Raw genomic sequence first — 11228 nt, 5'->3', positions numbered from 1 at the left:
AAAAAAAAAAAAAAAAAGAGTTTCTTTTGTCTTCCTTTTTCTAGATACAGTAACAATCTGATCTCTCTTTGTTTTCCCTACACATTTTGAGTTGATTTTTTGCATATGGTGAGAGATAGGAGTTTAGTTTCATTCTTCTGGATATGGATATTGTTTTCACAACAACATTTTCCCCCAGTGTATGTGCTTGGTACCTTTTTCAAATATCAATTCGCTGTATGTGGATTTATTTCTGGGTTCTCTATTTTGTTCTCTTGGTCTATGTTTTTATATCAATGCCATGCTGTTTTGGTTATTAGAGCCTTGCAATATATTTTAAAGTCAGGCAGTGTAATGCCTCTAGCTTTGTTCTTTTCATTTAGGATTGCTTTGACTATTTGGACTTTTTGTTTCGTACAAATTTTAGGATTTTTTTTTTCTGTCTTTCTTGTTTTACTTTTTCTTGTTTTACTCTTGATTACAGGCATGAGCCACTGCACCCAGCCTAATTTTTCTTTTTTTTTTTTTTTTTTTTTTTTTTTTTTTTTTTGAGACAGAGTCTCGCTCTGTCGCCCAGGCTGGAGTGCAGTGGCCAGATCTCAGCTCACTGCAAGCTCCGCCTCCCGGGTTCACGCCATTCTCCTGCCTCAGCCTCCCGAGTAGCTGGGACTACAGGCGCCCGCCACCTCGCCCGGCTAGCTTTTTGTATTTTTTTAGTAGAGACGGGGTTTCACCGTGTTAGCCAGGATGGTCTCGATCTCCTGACCTCGTGATCCACCTGTCTCGGCCTCCCAAAGTGCTGGGATTACAGGCATGAGCCACTGCACCCAGCCTAATTTTTCTTTTTAAAAAAATGTTTAGCAGAGATCTATCTATATTGCTCAGGTTGGTCTCGAACTCCTGGCTTTAAACAATCCTTCTACCTTGGCCTCTGAGAGTGCTGGGATTACAGGCATGAGCCACCATACCCAGCCAATTTTTCTATTATATTTTTAATTCCCCAGAGCTGTTACTTTTTCTGTTTGTTTTTTGGACCATTTTATCTTTGCTTTATGGATGCAGTATTTTCTACTATCTCTCATAGACTGCTTATTTTTAAAAAACATTTTTCTGTTCTTTTCAGTTTCTGTTCCCTTTTTCTTTTTTTTCTAATTGATGCTGTCTTTCTTGGTGAAGGTTTATCTTAAATATCTGGTGACCCTTTGTTGTCTCTTCATATTTAAGAGTGAGTCACTAAGTATTTGGAAGCTCTGTGTTAACAGGAAGTTTATCAGTTCGTGGGTTTCACTGTAGGATGATAAAGTGGGTACTTAGGTGTTTTGTTGGGGGACCTCAAATATCAGTATGTATAGATCTTTCCTCTGGGGTTAATTAAAATTAATTCCCTGATATCTTGCCTGGAGAATACAAGCCTTGCTGTCAGCATTCCTGGAGCAAATTTCAGCAGGAGGACTGAGTGTGTTTCACCGTTCAGCATGTAGACAATTCATCTAATCTCTGTTTTCAGTCTGATACCCTCCTACCTTAGCCTCCCTGCTATTATCTTTAGCTGTGTCTGGTATCTCAGTGTCTGGAGCTTCTCTACCTCAATTTTGTCCCAGGGGCTGCTAGGGAGATGAAAGGGTAGTTGTCTAAGTGAGTAGGATGGAGAAAAAGACCTGGCCGTTTCACTTCCTATAAAGGCTTTCAGCCAAACCCTCTCTTTCCTGCCTCTCACGTCACCTCTGATCTGCTCTGTCCCAGTCCTGACATTCTAGTGTTCTGCAATACGAATCTGTTTGTCTCTTGTTAGTATAACCCTCAGCAAACATTTAGAATTGTTTTCTCAGCTCAACTATGGTTTTCCATCTTCCAAAAATGTGTTCCAAAACCTGCTATCGGTTTCTTTCTTACTCTCTTTGTCCATAGACTGGAAACCACAAAAATGTTAACTCACTGTCACTTCAGTGATTTGGGGAGTGAACATATGTGTTTAATCTGTACAAGCATAAACAGAAGTGCAAGACTGTCAAGATGCCCACTGTTTGCTCCTATTAAAAGTTAGAGCCAGAAAATTCATAGATATGGCTGGGCAAGGTGGCTCACGCCTGTAATCCCAGCACTTTGGGAGGCTGAGGCAAGTGGATCATGAGGTCAGGAGTTCAAGATCAGCCTGGCCAAGATGGTATAATCCAATTTCTACTAACAATACAAAAATTAGCCGGGCATGGTGGCAGGAACCTGTAATCCCTCTCAGCTACTTGGGAGGCTGAGGCAGGAGAATCGCTTGAACCCAGGGGACGGAGGTTGCAGTGAGCCAAGATTGCGCCACTGCACTCCAGCCTGGGTGACAGAGTAAGACTCTGTCTCAGAAAAAAAAAAAAAAAAAAAAAGGAAAAAGAAAACTCATAGATAAAATATAGATAAAATTCTACTCTCATAGGCCAATGTGGAAAAAGCAGGAGTCCAAGAGTTGCAGTACATGTGTCCAAGCGCTATTATTATCATTTATTGGTTGTCTGAAGCTAGGTAAGTTAAATTTTCTGACTATCTGTTTCCTCATCTGTAAAGTGGTGATAATCATCCCTAGATAGTCTATCTTACTTGTAATGATGAAGTAAAACAATTGATATAAATATATAAACATCAAATATATATCATTTATCATAAACTCTATTACCAGTAGGCATAGTCAAATATATTTTCAGAGGCACTGTAACATAGCAGAAAAAATATGGGCTCCAGATTCACGCAGACTTGGGCTCGAATTCCATCTCTGTTACTCACTGTGTTATGTTGGGTAAGTGACTTACACTCTCTGAGCCTTCGTTAACCTGTTTATAAAATGGATATAATGTTAACCTGACAAAGCTGTTCTTGAGTATTAAACGAGATAATGCATGTAACATCTATAGGGCCTGACAGTAAGTACTCAACAGATATTAATTCTTCCATACAGGCCCCTAATTTGAGACCAGGTTTTTTTTTTTTTCAGGCTTAATTCACTTTATTTTTCTTGTATAAAAACCCTATGTTGCAGCCATAGCTGGAGCCTGGGTCCTCTGCATGGAGACTCTGGTGTGGGTCTTCACGAGGTGGTCAGTGAATTCCTGATAGGGAGACTTAGTGAATATAGTCTCCTTCCAGAGGTCGGGGGTCAGGGAGCTGTAGGTCTTACAGATGGCGTCAAAGGTGGCCTTGGAGAAGTTGCCCAGGGTGGCAGTGCAGCCCCTGGCTGAGGTGTAGCAGTCATCAACACCAGCCATCATGAGGAGCTTCTTGGGCACAGGCGCCCAGACAATGCCAGTGCCCCTGGGCGCGGGGATGAGGTGCACCAGCACAGAGCGGCAGCGGTCTGTCACCTTGCAAGGGACGGTGTGGGGCTTTCCCATCTTGTTCCCCCAATAGCCTCTGCGCACGGGGACATTGGAGAGCTTGGCCAGGATGATGGCTCCGCGGATGGCAGTGGCCACCTCCTTGGAGCGCTTAACACCCAGACCGACGAGGCCATTGTAGTCCCCGATGGCAACAAACGCCTTGAATCTGGTGTGCTGGCCGGCGCGGGTCTGCTTCTGCACCGGCATAATCTTCAAAACCTCTTCCTTGAGAGAGGTCCCAAGGAAAAAGTCAATGATCTCAGATTCGTTGATGGGCAGGGAGAAGAGACATCCTCCAGGTACTTGATCTTCATGTCCTTGACCAGGTGGCCCAGCTTGGTGACGGGCATCTACTCCTTATCCTCGGCCTTGCCTCAGCGAGTTCCGCGGCCTCCGCTCCGGCCAGTCCACGGTCGTGACCCTGGCCCGGATGCCACTGCCGAAACCTCCGCGGAAGCCACCGCGGTTCCCCATCCCTCCCAGGGCTGCGGGGGCCTCCGCCCCGCCCCCCGCCCCGCCGCCCCGCTGCCCCCTGCACTGGCGTCATCCGTCATTTGGGGATTTGTTGGAGAAGAAGAGCTTTTTTATACTAAGATGAAAATGCTGAGTCTGTATTTCATTAGCTCATGCTAAACTACACTGATAATTACCATCTTAGATCATCAATAGTCCTCATAAAATTTTATTTATTTGCTGTTTTCCCAGGACCAAATTATAAGGTGAATAGCCCAAATTAAAAGGATTCCTCATACGAGACCTTTGAAGTCAACTGGCTATTGCTGAGGCATCTTTAGCATTTCATTATGAAATAAGATGTGAAAATTGTAACAAATATCAAGAGATCAGAGGCTCTGGGATACTGGGAATAACTACAACTCAAAAAATTATCTTAAACTTTTTTGCGGGGGGGTTTTATTTGATCCTCATACAAATCTAGACTCCACAGTCTTTTTTATCCCGTTTAAAGATGAATTAACAGAAGCAATGAGTAAAGAAGCTTCCTTTACTCAACTTCCTTGAGTACTTCCTTGAGTTTCAAGGAAGTCTCAAATTCCTTGAGACTCGTCTATCTGTGGAAAACAACCAAGAGCTGCAGTCTTGGTCTTTTGTCTCCCAGTTTAGTGCTCTTTTTAAAAAAATATGGTAAAATACAAATGCCATAAAATTTATCATTTCAACCATTTTAAAGTACATTCACATTGTTGTACAACCAATTTCCAGAACTCTTTCCATCTTGCAAAACTGGAACTCTGTACCCATTAGACACAACTCTGTCTTACCCACTCTCTCCCTAGCCCCTAGCAACCACCATTCTACTTCCTGTTTCTATGAATTTGACTATTCTAGATACCTCATATAAACGGGATAACACAGTAGTTGTCTTTTTGTGGCTAGCTTATTTCACTAAATATAACGTTCTTAAGGTTCATCCATATTGTGGCATGTATCAGAATTTCATTCTTTTTTAAGACTGAATGATATTCTATTGTATGTACACACCGCATTTTGATTACCCATTCATCCACTGATGGACACCTGGGTACTTCCCAGGTATGAATAATGCTGCTGTAAAAATATCTCTTTGAGACACTGCTTTCAGTTTGTTTGTTTTTTGTTTTGTTTTGTTTTTGAGATGGAACTTCGCTCTTGTTGCCCAGGCTGGAGTGCGATGGCGGGATCTCGGCTCACTGCAACCTCTGCCTCCTGGGCTCAAGCGTTTCTTGTGCCTCAGCCTCCTGAGTGGCTAGGATTACAGGCACCTGCCACCATGTCTGGCTAATTTTTTGTATTTTTAGTAGAGATGGGGTTTTACCATGTTGACCGTGGCTGGTCTCGAACTCCTGACCTCAGGTGATCTGCCTGCGTCACCCTCCCAAAGTGCTGGGATCACAGGTGTGAACTACCGCACCCAGCCCTTTCAGGTTTTTTTTTTTTTTTAATTTACGTAGTAATTGAATTGTTAGATTATATGGTAATTCTGTTTAAAAATTTTTGAGGAACCACCATGTTCTTTTCCATAGGGGCTGCATCATTTTACAGTCCTGCCAAGGGTACACAAGGGTTCCAGTTTTTCCATATCTTGATAATATGTGTCATTTTCTGGAGGTTTTTGTTTTTTGTTTTTTGTTTTTAAATTAACAGCAATTCTACTGGGCGTAAGGTAGTATCTCATTGTGGTTTTCTTAGAGTCTTGAAGTCTTCTGTACAGATGGCAAGATACTAAGTAACCTTGGATAACATCATCAAAAAACATTCATATTCTTTTTTTTTAATTGATTTTTTTTAAGAGACAGGGTCTTGCTCTGTCACCCAGGGTGGAGTGTAGTGGTGTGATCATAACTCACTGCAGCTTCAAACTCCTGAGCTCAAGGGATCCTCTTGCCTCAGCCTCTTGAGTAGCTGGGGCCACTGGCACAAGCCACCATGCCGGGCTAATTTTTTTTTAAATTATTTTTTTGTAGAGACAGGGTCTCACTATGCTGTCCAGGCTGGTCTCAAACTCCTGGCCTCAAGCAATCCTCCTACTCTGGCCTCCCAAAGTGTTGGGATTACAGACATAAGCCACTACACCCAGCCTCAACAAATGTTTACTGAGCTCCTAATAGGTGCTAGGCACTGTGCTGGGTACTGGGGTTATAAATCTCTTAAGAGCAAGGGAGAAAGATGGGCAATGAATAGTGACCAAGGTGCTGAGTATATTCAAGGAACACTGAATCACTCCTTACTGAAAGCCTGCTAATCTTTCAAGAAGACTATCAGGTGCTTTTATGGCTCACGCCTATAATCCCAACACATTGGGAGGCTGAGGTGGGAGAATCACTTGAGGCCAGGACTTTGAGACCACTGGGGCAACACAGTGAGACCCCATCTCTACAATTTTATTTTTTTTTTTAATTAGCTGGGTGTGGAGGTACATGCCTGTAGTCCTACTACTTGAGAGGATGAGGCAGGAGGACTACCTGAGCCCAGGAGTTTGAGGTTGCAGTGAGTCATGATCATGCCATTGTACTCCAGCCTAGGTGACAAAGTGAGACCCTGTCTCAAAAAAGCAAAAACAAAAATTGATCACCTCCTTTTACAGTGAATCAAAAAAGGAGTATATAAAACATATTTATTTCCTACGTTCACACCCAATTATTCCAAACAGAATATAGCTGGGAGGTTTCCCATCCTCTCTTGGGAAGTGAAGACTGGTGCAAGTTAGTAATTAGCGCTTATACCTATCACCCCATATGGGTGCCTGCATTCACAAACACGTGCTAGGTTTTGGGGAAGCAAAGAAATATGAGTAAGGCACAGATCCCACCCTCCAGGATCTCAAGGACAGCTACAACATAATACAATAAGGCTGTAATAGAAAAAAGACAAGTAGAAAGAAAGGAATCATTCTTTTCCCTTGTGGAGAAATCAAAGGCTTCTTTAAAAAAGTAAAGTCTAGATCTGGATCTTAAAGAATGACAGGAGTTCATCAGATTCCAGGAACAGGAGGGGAGGACATTCTAGAGAGGGAACAGCATGGAACAAATGAAGGGCACGGCATGCTTATGAAATATTAAATGATTTAGTATGACTGGAACTTAGCACACACAATGGAGAGTGCTAAGAAGGGTAGACAGCAGCATGGTGAGGGGGGCTTGGAGGCAGACTGGCAATCTATTCTGAAGGTAACAGAGAATTAACTGATTTTTAGCAAGGGAGCAGTTTGATTAGTTTTTTTTTTTTTTTTTCCCCTGCCCCAGGAAACTCGATGGGCTAGATGGAGGATGAACTGGAGTTATAAGAGAACCAAGAAAAAGATATGGGAGAAGGAGGTCAGGAACTAACCAAATAAGATCTCAAAGACCCTTGTTTTGTCCCATAGCAGTCATGAGGATGACTTGCTGGGAAAAATACCCAGAGATTTTTATTTGTTACAGAGACAGGGTCTCATTATATTGCCCAGGCTGCTCTCAAACTCCTGAGTTCAAGTGATCCTCCTTCCTCAGCCTCCCAAAGTGCTGGGATTACAGGCGTGAGTCACCATGCCCAGCCATTCAGAGACCCTTGGAGTAGAGCACCAGAGCTCAAGACCTCATGTATTTGGCCTCCAAAACCAGAAATCTGATTTTCCTAAAGCATGTATCATGGAACAGATACTTGAGGATTGATTCACAATAAGCAATTTCATAAGCGATTGTGGTACAGGCCAGGCACGGTGGCTCATGCCTGTAATCCCAGCACTTTGGGAGGCTGAGGCAGGCAGATCACAAGGTCAGGAGATCAAGACCACGGTGAAACCCCGTCTCTACTAAAAATACAAAAAATTAGCCGGGCGCAGTGGCGGGTGCCTGTAGTCCCAGCTACTTGGGAGGCTGAGGCAGGAGAATGGCATGAACCCAGGAGGCGGACCTTGCAGTGAGCTGAGATTGTGCCACTGCACTCCAGCCTGGGCTGTGAGCAAGACTCTGTCTCAAAAAAAAAAAATTTCTTAGTGTCTTTGTTAGTGTGAACTAATGAACTAGCTTCCTTGGTATGATATGAGTAACTTATTTTTTAATTAAAAATATATTTTATATTATATATAATATATATATACAACATCCCACATATATATATATTTTATATATATATATGTGTGTGTGTGTGTGTGTGTGTGTGTATATATATATATTTTTTTTTTTTTTGTAGAGATGGGCCTATGTTGGCCAGGCTGGTCTCAAACTCCTGAGCTCAAGCAATCCTCCCACCTGGGCCTCCCAAAGTGCTGGGATTACAGGTGTGAGCCACCATGCCTGGCCCACAGATCATTTCATAAGTTCCTTTTCTTCACCTCTATCACTTGTCTTCTTTTGTTTTTCCATTTCATTTATTTTTCCTTTCTCTGTCATTTTTGTATTTGAACAGCCTTTTCCAAAACTTAGGCCACACTGTTTCCTTCTCTTCTCTTCAAGGCCTCCCACTTAAAATGATTTGGGGACTGTCATATACCAAATGTTTCTCTCTCAAAGATCCAAAAAATGATCAAACAGGGGTGATTCTGTCCCTCCCAGGGAATATTTGGGAGTGTCTGGAGACATTTTTGGTTGTCACAACCGGGGGAGGGTGCCACTGGCATTTATTATATAGAGGTTGGGATGCTGCTAAACATCTTACAATGCACAGAACAACATCTCACAACAAATAATTATCTGGCCTGACAAAAAATTGTCTGCCAATATGTCAATAACGCTACCATTGAGTAACTCTGGTATGCACAAATATCAGTAGCTGGAAATGACTGAAGTTTGGTGGCACCAGTCCAGGCTCTTTAGGGATTCAGATTCTCAAGGTGGGAAAGTGGCAGCCACTGGCATCAGATTGTCTGGACTTGGATTCCCAGGTTACCTGTTTTGCTGGCTGCATATGGCTTGACTATTCAGTGCCACAAAAGCAGTTTCCTCATCTGGAAAAAGGGGCTAATAAACCATCCATCTCATTAAGCTGTAAGCTCCTTGGAGGCAAGGAACTGCCATGCTTAGATTAGGGTCTAGTATCCAGTAGAGAGTACTAGGTATCTGTGGATTATCTCACACAGTTGTGTTGAGGCCTAAAGCAGCGAATATGATTTAGTAATGTGGAACACAGTGAAGAGATCCAGCCCATGATAGCAGGAAGCTGGCTGGCACTGTTAACTAGGATGTGCTGCCCTGTTGAACACTAACAATTTCAGAACACCAACATCAGGCAAGGCCATTCTGTGACCACGGTGGGTCCAAACAAAAACAAAACCACTCCACAATGATGTCTGAATATAAACAAAAAGAAACATTGTGCCAACCACAAAAAAATGACCAGATATAAGGCCGGGCATGGTGGCTCACACCTGTAATCCCAGCACTTTGGGAGGCCAAGGTGGGTGGATCACCTGAGGTCGGGAGTTCGAGACTAGTCTGATCAACACAGAGAAACCCTGTCTCTACTAAAAACACAAAATTAGCCGGGCGTGGTGGTGCATGCCTGTAATTCCAGCTACTTGGGAGACTGAGGCAGGAGAATTGCTTGAACCCAGGAGGTGGAGTTGCGGTGAGTCAAGATCATGCCATTATACTACAACCTGGCAACAAGAGCGAAATTCTGTCTCAAACAAAACAAAACAAAACAAAACAAAACAACCAGATATGCTCCCATCTCTATCCTCTTTTTTTTTTTTTTTTTGAGACGGAGTCTCGCTCTGTCGCCCAGGCTGGAGTTCAGTGGTGCGATCGCGGCTCACTGCAATCTCTGCCTCCCGGGTTCAAGCGATTCTCCTGCCTCAGCCACCTGAGTAGCTGGGATTACAGGAGCACACCACCATGCCCGGCTAATTTTTGTATTTTTAGTAGAGATGGGGTTTCACCATGTTGGTCAGTCTGGTCTCAAACCCCTTATCTCATGATCCGCCTGCCACGCCTCCCAAAGTGCTGGCATTACAGGTGTGAGCCACTGCGCCCAGGCTTTTTTATTATTATCATTATTTTAAGATGGAGTCTCGCTCTGTCGCCAGGCTGGAGTGCCGTGGCTTGATCTCGGCTCACTGCCACCTCCGCCTCATGGGTTCAAGTGACTCTCCTGCCTCAGCCTTCTGAGAGCTGGGACTACAGGTGCGCACCACCATCCCCAGCTAATTTTTGTATTTTTAGTAGAGATGGGCTTTTACCATGTTAGATAGGATGGTCTCAATCTCTTGACCTCGTGATTCGTCCGCCTCGCCTCTCAGTGCTGGGATTACAGGCGTGAGCCACCGCGTCCAGTCACTTTTTTTTTTTTTTTTTAAACCAATTGCAGTTTTAGCCTCGCTTGGTTCCACTTCCTTTCTTCTTTTTTTTTTAATCTTCTTTTTGAGACGGAGTCTCACTCTGTTGCCCAGGCTGGTGTGCAGTGGCGCGATCTCGGTTCACTATAACCTCTGCCTCCCGAATTCAAGCAATTCTCCTGCCTCAGACTCCAGAGTAGCTGGGATTATAGGCGCCTACCGCTATACGCGGCAACTTTTTCTATTTTTAGTAGGGACGAGGTTTCGCCATGTTGGCCAGGATGGTCTTGAACTCCTGACCTCAGGTGATCCGCCCGCCTTGGCCTCCCAAAGTGCTGGGATTACAAGCGTGAGCCACCACGCCCGGCCAGTTCTACTTTCTTATTATGTAAGAATTATAGGCCGGGCGAGGTGGCTCATGCCTGTAATCCCAGCTACTCGAGAGGGTGAAGCAGGAGAATCGCTTGAATTCGGGAGGCAGAGCTTGCAGTGAACCGATATCTCGCCACTGCACTCCAGCCTGGGCGACAGACAGAGCGAGTCTCAAAAAAAAAAAAAAAAAAATTATTAAATTACCCAATCATAGAATTACCCCCACCTCCTGACTGCATCTAATCCAGAGAGAAGCTCTGCTTCCTTAAACTCTGCCCAAATCCTGTAAATTCTTTCCAACACCCTCTTCTCAAGACGTCCCGGTGTTTTCCACGGTGTACTGCCCTCCCTGCAAGACCATAAACCCCACCTTTTCCAACTACAGGAGTGTTCTTGACGGTCTTTGGCTGGAGGGCACTGCCGCAGTGAGACCTCCCTGAAGGGTCTCTGCTGTTCTTAGGTCTAAAAGGAAATTCCGTGGTGCAGCCAGACCGTTCAGTCAGATTTCATAAACAAGTATTTTGAGGTTTCCCGACAGTTGCCTCTTGCGTGGCTGTTTCTCCTCAGGAGATGCTATCTCTCCTGGGAGAAGACCGGGAAGATACTTTGGTTTCTGACCTCCTAAGCAGAAAACCAGCCGTCAAATTTCTCATGAAGTAAAAACCCTCAGGGAGGTGAGCGCCTCCAGCTCCAACTCAGAATTTCTGAAACACCATGACGCCCCGGGGTCAAGTGGGAAACTAAAGGTCGAGCGGGTTCATACGACTCAG

At 44.1% G+C, this 11228-nt stretch overlaps 1 pseudogene; it reads right to left on the bottom strand.

Annotated features, from left to right (window-relative positions):
- Positions 1–2937: 2937 nt before the first annotated feature.
- Positions 2938–3815, bottom strand: LOC110740603 (annotated as a pseudogene).
- Positions 3816–11228: the final 7413 nt, after the last annotated feature.

This window comes from Papio anubis, chromosome 13 (assembly GCF_008728515.1).
Source record: "Papio anubis isolate 15944 chromosome 13, Panubis1.0, whole genome shotgun sequence".
Taxonomy (NCBI): Eukaryota; Metazoa; Chordata; class Mammalia; order Primates; family Cercopithecidae; genus Papio; species Papio anubis.
The sequence above is the reverse complement of the archived record's forward strand: the minus strand, read 5'-3'. Positions and strand labels throughout refer to the sequence as shown.